This window comes from Daphnia pulicaria, chromosome 4 (assembly GCF_021234035.1).
Source record: "Daphnia pulicaria isolate SC F1-1A chromosome 4, SC_F0-13Bv2, whole genome shotgun sequence".
Lineage (NCBI taxonomy): Eukaryota > Metazoa > Arthropoda > Branchiopoda > Diplostraca > Daphniidae > Daphnia > Daphnia pulicaria.
The window spans coordinates 4,210,684-4,223,832 of record NC_060916.1 but is presented as its reverse complement, the minus strand read 5'-3'; the positions used below and the strand labels follow the sequence as shown (position 1 = coordinate 4,223,832).

The 13,149-nt window shown below is 38.9% G+C and overlaps 2 long non-coding RNA genes across 2 annotated transcripts; one reads left to right on the top strand and one right to left on the bottom strand.

Annotated features, from left to right (window-relative positions):
- Positions 1-1,183: 1,183 nt before the first annotated feature.
- On the bottom strand, positions 1,184-7,983 carry LOC124338004. Its single transcript, XR_006917618.1, has 4 exons — positions 7,907-7,983; positions 7,824-7,828; positions 3,928-3,938; positions 1,184-1,195 (listed from the first exon to the last, which is right to left on the bottom strand). It is a non-coding gene; the product is annotated as an uncharacterized LOC124338004 (long non-coding RNA).
- On the top strand, positions 3,056-4,091 carry LOC124338002. Its single transcript, XR_006917615.1, has 4 exons — positions 3,056-3,272; positions 3,473-3,606; positions 3,659-3,808; positions 3,886-4,091. It is a non-coding gene; the product is annotated as an uncharacterized LOC124338002 (long non-coding RNA).
- Positions 7,984-13,149: the final 5,166 nt, after the last annotated feature.

Below are 13,149 nucleotides of genomic sequence, written 5' to 3'. Positions count from 1 at the left end.
CTTTAAGTTCTACACTTAAAAATCCTATCGATTATACAAAACTAAAATATTAATCGATTGTTCCTGTCGAGTTACGAAACTTGGCGCTCCTAAAAGTACAGACGAGCTGCAGATGCTGAGTTGCGCTATCTCGCAATTCAGCCCAAGCCATCTGGGGGATTCGTTCCTATCTTGGTCTCTCGTCAAAACCTGTTTTTAACTCCTATAATTATGATGAATACAATGTCATCCTAATTTATAATTTTCACTTGTAGTTTTTGTTTTGTTGATTTAAAACAATAATTTTCAATAGATAAGTCACTGAAAGGAGTTCCAGTTTACCATCGTTCGTTAGGAAAGACAGTCAAGGAAGGGAAGAATAGAGTGGGGAAGAAAGGGGTCGTCCCTTTTTTTTCACTCTCCCTCTGTCTTTCCATTCATACACTTTTCTTATGGATAATGTAAATGCTTATTGGGTTGTGGTTGCACCAACCTGGTAGTAATAAGTATCCAAGATGGCAACCTCAAACCAGTAAAGGGTCCCAAGATTCCCCGCCAGGTTCGCTAGGTTAGGAAGCCCCTCGCCTCTCGGGGGTATAGCAAAAATAGGGGTTTTTCGTTCGTAATATATAAAATTACGAATCGATGGGTCCAGAAATTGATCTAATTTAAGCCTAATTAAATTCCCTATCCATATATACCTAATTCATCTAGATTAGGCAATTTTATATATGTTAAATTCGTGATTGAAATTCGCATTTTTTTAAATTGCGCCAAAAAAATCAAGTCAAATATATTTTTGATTACATATTTTTGTTTATTCTATTTTAATGATTTTTAAAATTCATTTTTAATATTTTAAAATTCATATTAAATATTTTAAAATAGAATAAACAGAAATATGTTATTAAAAAATACATTTGATTTGATCTTTGCAAATTAAAAAAAATTGTGAATTTTAATCACAAATAAACATATAAAACATTGCCTTATCTATATGAATTAGGTATTTAAGGATAGGGATCAATGCCCTGACCGCATCATGAGAGTTTTCAAAATGAACAGTTATTTCGGAATAATTTGCAACGTTTGATTGCGCAAAAAACGCTCAACCCAGACGTCAAGATCTCTTCAGTAAACGAGTCTTTTAACTTCAAAACATGTACTACTTGGTAATCACGGTATTCGGACTTGATAATCAGTCCAGGAGAAGCAACTTGGGCAGCATGGGTACATGAATAGCTTCAATTTTAACTGATCCACACTCCAACTCCCTAACCAATTACAATAAACAAAGATTGTTAACCTATAATAAGCATATTACCAAGCACAAATATTCACCTGGGCAAAACAACTTGCTCTTTACAATTACAGACAGCATTTACTTCCAGATAAACAGAAAGATCAGAATCCTCAGGAGTTATCGGCCCAGGAGAAGCAATTTGTGCCGCATATGTACACGGGTTTTAAATCTGCACTCTCCGCCTGGTAAATTACAGACAAAACATAGATTACTCACCTGAAAGAAGCTCATTAACCGAACAAACAAAATATTTACCTAAGATACGTCCAACACAGATTGGACGTCAGCAATTTTGCACTTCCACAACTAGGGAAATTCAAGAATAAGTATTTTCCTGTAATATTATTGAATAACTTTAACTTACCAATGCTGGAAATTCAATGAATTCCGGCACAATTTTGTGCTAACTTTGTTTTTTAACCTTCCTATAGACTCCCTTATCAATTAGAAAAACTCAAATGTTCCTATCAGCAGTCAAGTCGGAAGAAAAGATTGCCCGATGACAAGTTTGGTCGTTGTCGTTGTTGACGTCGTAAGCTGCAAAAAGAATTGCAGCTTTACGAGGAATATAGAAACGAGATAATTTTTTTTTTAAATAACTGCTACAAAGAGAACAATTTTAAGATGAAACAAATTGAAATCTACTGCTATGCGAGTAAATGATTTGGCAAATAATAACTTACCGCAAAGTTGTGTGTTGCCGTAGTCGACGAAAGTGACCAAGACTCCATTAGTCGTGATTTTTGTAACTTCCGCCCTATACCACTTACCGTCATCAACAAATTTTGTGGCACATTCCATGTGTAACTTGACCTTAACGGGGGCTGAAAAGGGTAAAACAAAGAATAATGTAGTTGACCCATATCATAACGAAATTGTGTGGCGACATACCTAGCTTCATGGTGTTTAGGGTGTTTTGCACTTGCTTCAAAGCCTTGTCTTCGGAGATGAGCTGAACGGAGAAGGCTGCAGGATTGACGGCCCTGAATACAAAAACTTGATAATAACCTTAAAGTGGTGGCTGAGCGGCAAGTTCCGATGGAACGCCTACAACAGAAGTTTTCGCTCTTAGTCGGTAACTAGTAGGAAGATGAAATGGCAAAGATGGGCAATTGCCGAAGATCAATGAGTCCCAAGCCCTATCAGATATTTCGTTTGATACCGTCGCTTCAACCAATTCGTTGACCTCATTCTTGGTAGCAACACTCTCTAGCATGGCCGGCGTTTCTTCCATTTTCTATCTGTGCTGTTGAAAAGTTTCAGTGATTGAATCATGTACACCTTCTTCAACTTTGTAGAACTTTACCTCTTCTTCGTAAGTGTCTAGTTGTTTTAGGTAGTCCTATTACATAACGTTATTCTTAACATTCGTTTATGGAAAACCTGTAATGCTGCACTTACCAGAACTTCTTGAATGACGACTTGTGAAACCTTGACACACACTTTTTTCGGGGCAATGTTTAAGAGTGAAATTAACTGTGATTTCTTCTCGATGTAGAGACACTGTCGTTCTTTTAACTGACAAACTTCTTTCCAGTACAAGTACAGCTCGTGATTAGATGTGATAGAGTCACTGTACTTCCTCCAGCCTTCAAAAATTCCATCATCATCTGTATGTGGTTCAAGCAAACCACGTACCTAAAACAGAAAGGAAATCACGTTTAAACCAGAAAAAACACTGCTGTAATGATATGATATAATTAGTTATTTCATATATGATATAATAACATGTAGATTGAAGTATTTATTGCAGCTTATTTTATTGATGAAGTTTTTACCTTCTGTTACTGTGATGAGTATCGGAACAGTGAAAGATATCGATATTGCCGACATCGACTGGGTGTTTCAGTTTAACGCACCTTGGTGTGCATCGGACTTCATTCACCGTTGTGGAAGAACTGCCCGCATCGGTAATCGGGGAACAACACTAGCCTTTCTCCAACCAGTTGAAGAGCCTTACGTCCACTTCATTGACATCAACCAAAATAAGGTAACAGAAAATTCTATAGTTCTAAGTCCCCTATCCAACTGATTTTGTCTGTTGTCCTTTCTCAAAATATCAATGACCAACAAGTATTAAACAAGATTTAACTTAAGTAATCGTAACTTTTTTTTGTCGAACTCACCTGCTATTTACCCATACAAGGAATTTAATTTTGTTATGACCCTGGAATCGACTATTATTTTCAGTTGAAGTTAACCCATACGACAGTCAACAGAACGATCGCGCATTGATGGACAAGGCGGACAAGGCCACTAGAGCGTTTGTTTTTTCATTCACTCTCACGTCAAACACGAATATTCCGTTCTACTTCGAGTAAAAGGTAGGCTACTTAACTTACGGTTTAGCAAAAATTTTATTAATTTTGAATACAGTTTATTGATTTAGTTGACTTGTGTCATTCACCGTCATTTGGTCGTAAGTTCCGGTCTCCTTAATACACTCCTGAAAATGCCCCAACTTAACAATTGAAAAACGGATTTCTTTTATCCGATGACCATTGATCTCAACTTAATCGCCTACAAGTAATTAATTTAGTTATTAGGTTTTCATCACCTATATGTCTAGTTTGTTTCTTGATTGAAATTCACAATCTCTGTAGGGACAACGAGGCTGCTGCACGTGCCGACGAAGCGTGCTAGACAACACCTGAAACTGACGAGTTTATTTACATATTTTGTACCGATAATAATTCCCCTCCCATCACAAAATCAAGGCTACAACATCAAACAGTTACATTAACACGTTGAAAGTGAAACTGTAAAGAAATGAACGACTTTATCTAATAAAACATTGATTACAAAAAAATTATTTGTAGATTGGCTGATAAAAATTGTTAATCATGATGAAGTGGTGTTGTACATTGACAGGTAGGTTCTTGATGTGGCGGAGTTACCTGAATTGAAGAGGATACGTTTGGGGGTAGTGTTTGATGCTGAGATTGCGAGTCGTATTTCGGAGTAACTATCGCCAAGATTGATGCCAAAGAAGGAAACTGGCAATGAGGAGAACCCAGCCCATGAGGAGGTACACGTGAAGCAAAGTCCTCCACAAGAATTTGGTGAAGACAAGTTGAGGGCTGATGAGAATCAAAGATGTGAGAGGAAGAACAAAACTAGCGGTGAAGAGTGAACTGCCAAGGAATGGATGGAGGACAATGAAAACGGTTGCCACCCAAGGTGTGGCGTGGTACACGTCTTCGGGAGGAAGATTCGTTAGTTTAGCTGCCTGGGCCGTAGGTTATTCTGGAATCATGGGCTCCATCAAGTGGCTCCACTGTCAATACTGGGCTTGTCGTAGGCCAATTGTCCCCTGAGCCCTGAGAATAACACCGCATTGAGTCTTGCCCATTCCCCCGTTTGGCAGCATCTGACCTCCGTCTCCATTCTGATATAGGGCCACGGATGACTGGAGCGAGTTCGTTGTGTCGTTCCATCCATTTTGATGCAGATACCTTAGCGATGGCGGTGGTGTCAGGTGTAGTAGCGTTCCGGCGTCACTCTGCAAGGAATCCATGTCCAGATATAGCGTCGTCCCAATTGCTGGATGCTGTTGGAGACTGTGTTGGCCCATATCATGTATAATATATGATATGGTAGTTAGCAATGTTGGGTAGTTAACGTGGGAAGCTGCTGCGATGACAGCAATAGAAATTACAGAAAAGAACTCGCGATAAAAAAGTAGCTGCTCAGTTAACTGAGCATCTTGGAAAATTACATTTAATAACTGCTGCTACTGTGAGAGCAACACCAATTAAATTCAAAAATAAAAAAAAAATTGCCAATAGAGCAATATATCACTTGAATTGACACATTCAAAAATTGCCGCTATGAGAGTAATACCACTCGAATTGATACATTAAAAAATTGACGCTATGAGAACAATATCATTTAAATTTAAAAAAAGTTTTTATAGACTTACAGAAAATTTGAGGTAATCCATCAACCTTCGGCTGCTAGTTAAGACGTCTCTGGAGTTCAAGAATTGAATTGAATTAACGCCTTCCATTTGCCACGAACATCTATAGCATTAAATAGTTGTCATTATTGTTCAGGGAAATGAAAAAGCAATAATTTTACATTCGTTTGATGTGGTCTTCCTTATCTGTGAGCCACTTAAAGGAGGCCAGTATGTCGTGGAATTCGAGAAGAGATGTCAATGTTCCCAGTTTCATACCCATAGTTGGCAATTATCTCAGAAGCTTTTTCCGAGTCGAGGGAAGAGTCGTGCAATTCCTTACTCTTCTAGGAAACCTTCAAACTCATTGCAGATAGCTTCAACTTCTTTCAGAGTAGTGCTGGCACCACAGTACTCTTTTTTTATCATCTAACATCGTTACAAAAGTTTGAAACCTAACAAACACAGATTAAAATATAACAATTAAATTTAAGAAAAAAATAATAAAAACACTAGTTCCTCAGCCTCACCTGACATATAAATGTCTTCCTAATCACAAACAAGACCGGATTTGGCTTCCGCATCAACGCTTAAGTGTTGGAATTTCAGAAGGACAACATCAAAATCTTTGCTAGCCAAAGGTTGTTCGAGGACTCTATGGTGGTGAAGATAACAATTAATACAAGGGAAATTAGACAGATTGAAAAAATTAAACTTACTTCAACTGCGATTCTATTTCAGTTAACCAGCAGCTAACGTCTGTTGGAAGAATGACCCTAGTACGTTTCAAAGAGCCAAAGTCTTCTTGAAGTTTGAGATACCTTAGCCGAGAAACCCCCGGCCTAATGGGTAGGTCCCGCCATTCCATCGAAAGTGTGGACCACAGCTACCATTTCATTGCCGCTCCATCCAGATACATACAGAAGTTTGCCCCGCGCGCCCCATTGATTGTACGCTCCAGTGGACTCGTCAAGCTATCTTCGGGCGTTTCTTTTAAGACCTTGGGACTCAAAAACTTTATCTAAGGAGGCATAATGCCAGTAACTGAATTGCTATGCCTATCAGTAACTTCAAATATAACTGATCCTCGCCATTGTTGTCTACGTTTTCCTCTTCTTCGCTTTCTTCGCTACTTTTATGTGTGTCGTCAATACTCTCTTCTACGTCAGATTCTTCAGGATCTTTCGTAGTAATCTCCCAAATTTTTTTCTGCCTTGATTACTTGCTGCCCATTTTCCTCCACGTCCTCTGTTCCGTCCGGCTCAACAGTCTTTACTTACAGCAGCTGTTCCGGAACCGGGTGCGCAGATGGAGGTAATGGATGTAAACGTCTGTTCAGATCCCTTGGACATCTAGACCAACGTGTATTCGATGATTTTCTCATTTACCTCCGGCAAAAACAACATTAATTGCTTGCTGCATTAAAATACCTCAAAATCTTGTCACAATAATAAAGGAACACCCCAAGAGAAAACTTATGGAACCAAAAAAGACCTACTCACCGTCAACCGAAAACGATGCTCCCTATCCAACAATTTTCGATTTGGCACAACCCTTTGGTTACCAGTATAAAAAAAAACAGCATATTTGTGCTAAATTCAGTAATGTATTTTGGGGAGTCTACTTCAATCTTTACTAGGTGACGTTTGCAACCGAACCAGATAAAACTAAAACCAAGATTTAAGTTATTAATAATTATAGGAAAATTCAATACAAGGGATATTCTACTCGGCTTAGTTATTTCTAGTTGAGTTGAAAAATAGTTAAAATTACTTTTATTATTCTCTTTTTTCTTCTGTTAAAATTAACCTTGTACAAATGAGTTGAAGATCGTTTTTTTTTAATAAATAGCGAGCAGACACCATAATTGATAACACAACACATTACAAAAGAAATGCGCACGAGTGAACCATTTCAAATTTTGACAGGAGAATTAAAAATAGGTCATAAATATTTCAAAGACTTTCAAAGGTGATTTAAAACTTCCAATTTCTGTGTGTGAGGGATTTCTGATTTGACGTTGTTATAAAGGAGCGTAAAGGGCACGTTGTCTTCTATTTATATTCCTCTGGTGATGTTGGAAGGTGACGAGTCATCATCGTCATCCACAGTTTGTTTTTCCTAAAGATGTGTGTTAGATGACAGCAATATAGAGCCTGCTGATTTCTTGACTTGTTTAGGGGTTAGCACTACTTCATGCCAATCTGCCCACTTTTGAAATAGGAAATCTACGACAAAAGGTTAGATAAAGTAAGGGCAAAATTCAAACACATAGGCTTACTGTATATGGCGTCGAGAATATCGATTGGAAATTTTTGTTTAGCCATGCTTCCCTTAATGCTAAGACACGATTAGCCTGAATGGCTCATTTGTGCAAGTTCTTCTTCAGAATACCAACACAAAAGGAAAAATTCAATCGTACTAGTCAATCTGCGACTAGTCAGTACCCGTCTCACTCCTCCCATACATAATTGCTTGCTTCAGTTGATCACATCTTACCTTGATTTTGCCGTTTAGTTTGACCTGTGACAGAAAATAGTATTATCACAACAATACAGATTATTTAAGTCTACTTCATTTTTTACTTATATATACTTCTGTATTAGTTACATCACCAGCAGTCGGGTTGCATTTATTTGATACTCAAGCTATTTTCACCAATCCATTTTCATTGAGTTCTTTCATCGATTAAGTTTGTTGACGTATTTCTGTATACATTCAACGACTGAGCAAGAATAAATAAGACCCATAATAAAGTCCACGCCTAACGTGGAGATATAGGCAAATGAAAAAAATAAGGGAATTTAAAAAAAAGTATCACCAATTAAAAACATCAAGACGATCTATTATTGGCATACAGAATTCAATATAAAATTTATTGACTTACCTTTAGATAGCACGGTAGCTGCTTGTCGAAAAACTTACCTTTAGATGTGTTGTCGAAAGTTTTTAAAGACACCAGTGATAAATTTTCCTTCTCCCTTGTTCTCACACGCAGGGCATTGTTGCTTATAATACTGAGGGAGCCAAAAGTATAGCGAAGGGATCTATTATATATCCGGCTGACGCGCCAAGTCGTTGTATATGTTAGCGAAATGCGAAATAATGACAAAATGGGTGTAGAAGACGAACAAGACGCGTGTTTTCAACAGGATATTTAAAAAAAGCGGCGCCGTCGACCCAATCACGCTTTCCTTCTCCCCCTTCTGGAAGCCTGCTACTCCTCACTATAATTCGCAATTTCCTTCGCTTTTTTTCCTTCTTCTTCTTACACCATACGAGACGTCCCCACATTAACTCCCTCCTCACCGCTCAGACTGATTTACTAGACGTTCATTTTGCGTACCCGCGTACCCGGTGTAAAAATCCAGGATTCATACCCTTTTCTTTTCCTTCCGCGCCACCAGAGTTTCTAGAAAGGAATTTCACGAGTGAAAACTGATGGTATCATCACCTGATATATCATCAGCAACTTGGATTTGATTTGGAAAAAAAATTTGCTTATTTTATTCAACGCGAAATCTGATCCTGACGATTCTTTACCACTCGACTTTTTTTCGTAAATATTGTCGACGAGATTGTATTACCCACAAGTGGCTTTGAGAAAACGAGCTTTGGCTTACACGCTAGATTTGTATGGGGGTAAAGGAGATTGCGTACGCGATCAAGCGCGACCGTTCAATCTGCCATCATTTTTTGAAGATTTCGTGGGTTTTTCTTGTGCGAATTGGGTTTAAGTGTAATGTATACGGCCCAGCAATAATATCAAGTTGATAGAGCTTGCTTTTTACCCTTTTGTTTTCCTCCGCCATCATCTCAAATATCTATATCCAATATCCATCAATCTCCATCAATAGAGAGGACTGGGCTGAGGGAGAGAGAGAGAGAGAGATGTGACTTACCGATGTTGGAACCGACGGACGAAATAAAAGGGCTGGCGATTATCAATGTCAGGGCCGGCAGAAAAAACGTCATCTTGAGCTGGCTGGTGGCTGTTGAACGGCAGAATCTAAAAAAAGTATCATGAAAGAACTGGCACAGGGAGATCAACAACAGCGCCATCTGGTGGAACACAGGGAAGAAGGACTTAGTTTGAATACACTCACGTTTATCTTCAACACCTCCCCTCAAACTGAGTCCTCTTCTACGTCAACTATTTCAATACTCTGCCTCATGGTCTTGAAATGTCCAGACTCCAGATTGTTAGGAGAAAAAGGCACCTTGGGCATCATTTTCCAGCTTGCTATTCTTAGTCCTGGCTTGAGATGTTTCCTCCTTTACCAGTCGTTTTATAAGCGATGAGAGTGTCTTGAGTTCTTGTGGGGTACTATCCCAGGCCGGCATGAAATACTGAAAGTTGGATGTTGGGACACTTGGATCTTGGCCAAAATCTGCGTGTCATCCACAGCTGCCCCAATGTCCTTCAACTGTGCAGCCATTTGCTCGATCCTAGCTATGAAGTTCATAATCGATTGATCTGCACACAGGGGCCGTTCACATACTACGTAGTGGGATTTTGGCGGATTTTAACCCCCCTCCCTCCCCCTTGTAGTAGATTGAAGTGTTCGGGCTGACTCCCCCCCTTGAAATTACGTAGTAGTTCGCTCGACCCCCCCTAAAAAATATAGGCCTTTATATATTTCGAAACTCAATTATTTTATTTCTGTATTTAAAAAGTAAGCATTCTTTGTATCATTTTTGGCAGAGACATATTGAAAATTAACGTTGCAAAGTATTTTTCTGGTTGCCAGATTATACTTTTTAACGGATTAATACAATTATTAAACAGAAACATTTTCCCATGGACTAGCATAATGATCATCAAAAGAGCAATTAAGGGAACTGAAGTATTGTCTGCTTCCACTGGATATCCAGGAATTCGGCCTGACAAGTCTAGTTCATTTTCCTCAATCCATTCGGCGTCTTCCGGACCATTTTCACTGTTACCAATTATTACCATCAATTCTCTTTGACGCCTAGCTGCAACACGAATAGGTCTTATCCGTGTCTGAATTTCAACTTGCGCAGGGGCTTTTTTTTTCATTTTTATGAATGCGAATATGGGTATTAAGCATAACTTTTGATGCGAAATATAACGAACAATGTTTACAAATGCGCTCCGTCAACTGAGATTGAACAGAAGGGTTGTAGAGATCATAAGGAAGAGATTTGAAACTTCGAGTAGATCGTGGCAACACAGGTTCAATGATAAAAAAAGAGAAGGAAAAGAATGTTTTTCAAAATTAGATCTCTCTGTGGCCCTTAAACCACTTTCTAAAGTTTGACACAACGGAACTGGACCAGGCAAGAATCGAGAAGGAACAATAGAAAAGTAAGAACTTCTTGGGGCTGTGCAACAGCTTAAATTATTGCACTTCACGATTTGGAGAAAATACTGACTAGTCCTGACATGCTCAGAAAACCAATTCTGATCTGCAATGTTCAAGTGCAACTCATCATTGAGTTCGGATGTAAGAGGGTCAATATACTCAGCTACAATTGGATGACCATCGACAATTACAGAATTCCAGACCTCGGCGAGGGTGCTTCCAGCATGTTCAAAGCAGCTATGTTCTTATACTCAAGCTCAGCATCAGTTGTTTTACCAGAATTATCCAAATGACTGCCGTAGTGGTCGTGCTGCAAAATCAATCTGGCCAACTCGCGACTCAAAGGCGCCATTCTTCTTTCAACGCGATTAAATGAACTACGGCCTGGCGCATTAGTAGCCACGAATACAGCGTCGAAATTCTGCTTCTTGAAGTGATGAATAGCAGTCTCAATAACCTTTTGGTAGCGCGGATTCTCATCTGGCCCTCCGTCCACTGAATAAAGTATTGATTCGATGAAATTAATAAGAAACAAATAAGTATTTTAAGTATCCATTATTTTACCAGTTAAAATCAAGATGGGTTTCACCGATTTATCCGTACCATATTTGGTTAGCGCCTCAAATTCGGGAATACAAAGCAACTTTTCAAAATCTTTTCCGTGGACCGACGCTGTAGAAGAGCTATGTTTTCCAGAGCGAATTGCTATATACGTCGGACCGGAATAGCCTACAACTTCCGGCTTTCCTAGACCGTTGGCACCAATAGCTATTCCGGCGTATACCGAAGGAATTAACTTGTGACCCAACGCCACTACCCAGTCATGATCTGGAAGTTGAACTTGGTATTCTAGATGCATTGAAATTGGGGCTCGTTTATTTGCTGCAACAATTCCAATTGCAACTCTATAAAATCGTGAGAAATGAAAAAAAGATTAGACGTACCGAAGAATACGTATTTGAACTCATATTAATCAATCATTACCTGGCTTTATCATCTTGAGAAAGAAAGATGACTTCAGATGGCCCAAGAAGAGAAGCGAGCTGCTCCAAATTGTTGATTGTAGCTTTTCAAAAACTTTGGTCGGGATGACTTTTGTGCAGATCATTTTGGGCGAGTATTAGTTGTACTGGCACCGTTTTAACATGGCACTTTCCTTCCGTACTATTGCTTCGTTTAGGTTTTAATCGAAGGTAAACTGAGCTTCGAGTGACATCAAAGCCATCTCTAATTAATTGAGCAGTCAAATCGTCAAGCGTCAAGATGCTACGATATATCTCGTTTCTTCTCTTTTCTTGGGCAGCAGATCCGTGCATCGCAATGTTTATGATGGCCTCCAAAAAATACGGCTGTACAGTTTCAACTCTAGGATTTCCAACTTGATTTCGAAGTTTGAGTTTATCCTTGAATTCAGAACTGGCAGATTTAAGAACAACAGCACGGTTGTCGCGAAGCTTTTTTTGATTCTTTTGGCGATTTTGCAAGTCTCTTAACTTGTTTTGAAGCTCAGTCCTTTCTTCTTTTTTCTTTTTGAAAACAATTTCTTCTTCGTGAGTCAACATGTCAGCATCGCGATGCTTATACAATGCCACCAAATCGCTGTTTATCACTTCAAGTTTGGCCGTGATCGCATCTTGTGCATGAGTCTTTGAACTAGTACTACTGGCCGATAAGTTACTGCTATTGATTGATGAATTATGAATAGCTTCCCCTTCTGAATCACTCGATGATCTTGGTTCTATAAATTGATAAGAGTCCGGCAGGAACTCAATGTTAACATGTTCGAAACCATTTTTCTTTACATTTTCGGACTCTTCACTACTTGCACCATCAACAGACTGAGCTGTTGAAGCTTTTGCTGCGACTTTGGCAAACAAATTAACAAGACTACCTGGTGCTTTCAGCTTCCTCTGAACAATTTTTTCTTTTTATTTAATATTTTTCCACTTTTTGTTAAACTCTATTTGACATTGTTGTCTGGTCAAATCACTATGAACTTCAGAGTATGCTTGATATAACTGTTGATATAGGTCCAGTTTTCCCGTAGGATTTTGTTTAGACATTCTTAAGTTTCAATCCACTCACAAACGAATTTCAAAATACCATAACAGACTGCTCATGAGGAGCTTTCGCCAAAAATAAACAACGACAGCGTTGCCAGCTTAGGAAAAACATTTTTTTTTTAATTTGAAAATTTTTGAAAATTTTTTTCTACTTCGTATAAAATCCCCGGGCTCCCCCCTACCACCGTGGTATTTTGAAGTAATTTGTCTGATACCCTACCCCCACCCCCCCTAAGCCCACTACGTAGTATGTGAACGACCCCACACGTATTCTCGTATCACAAAATTTTTTTATTCCATCAATTGTTTTTACCTGCCCGAAATCTGTAGCCATAGAACTGACCCCACAGAAGGGGTTCACTTTCAGCTGAGACTAAGTCATATTCCGTTTGGATTCTGCTCCACATTTCGAATGCTGTTGTACAGCTTTGGAGTGTTGTTTGTTTCTCTGGCTTCATTGTCGAGTAGATGAGTGTTCTGGCTTCGACGTCTTTTTGCTTCCAGTCATCAATTGTATTATAGTTCTGTACTGCCCCGGCTTCATTCCGAACCTAAGATACAGATCAGGTTTAACAG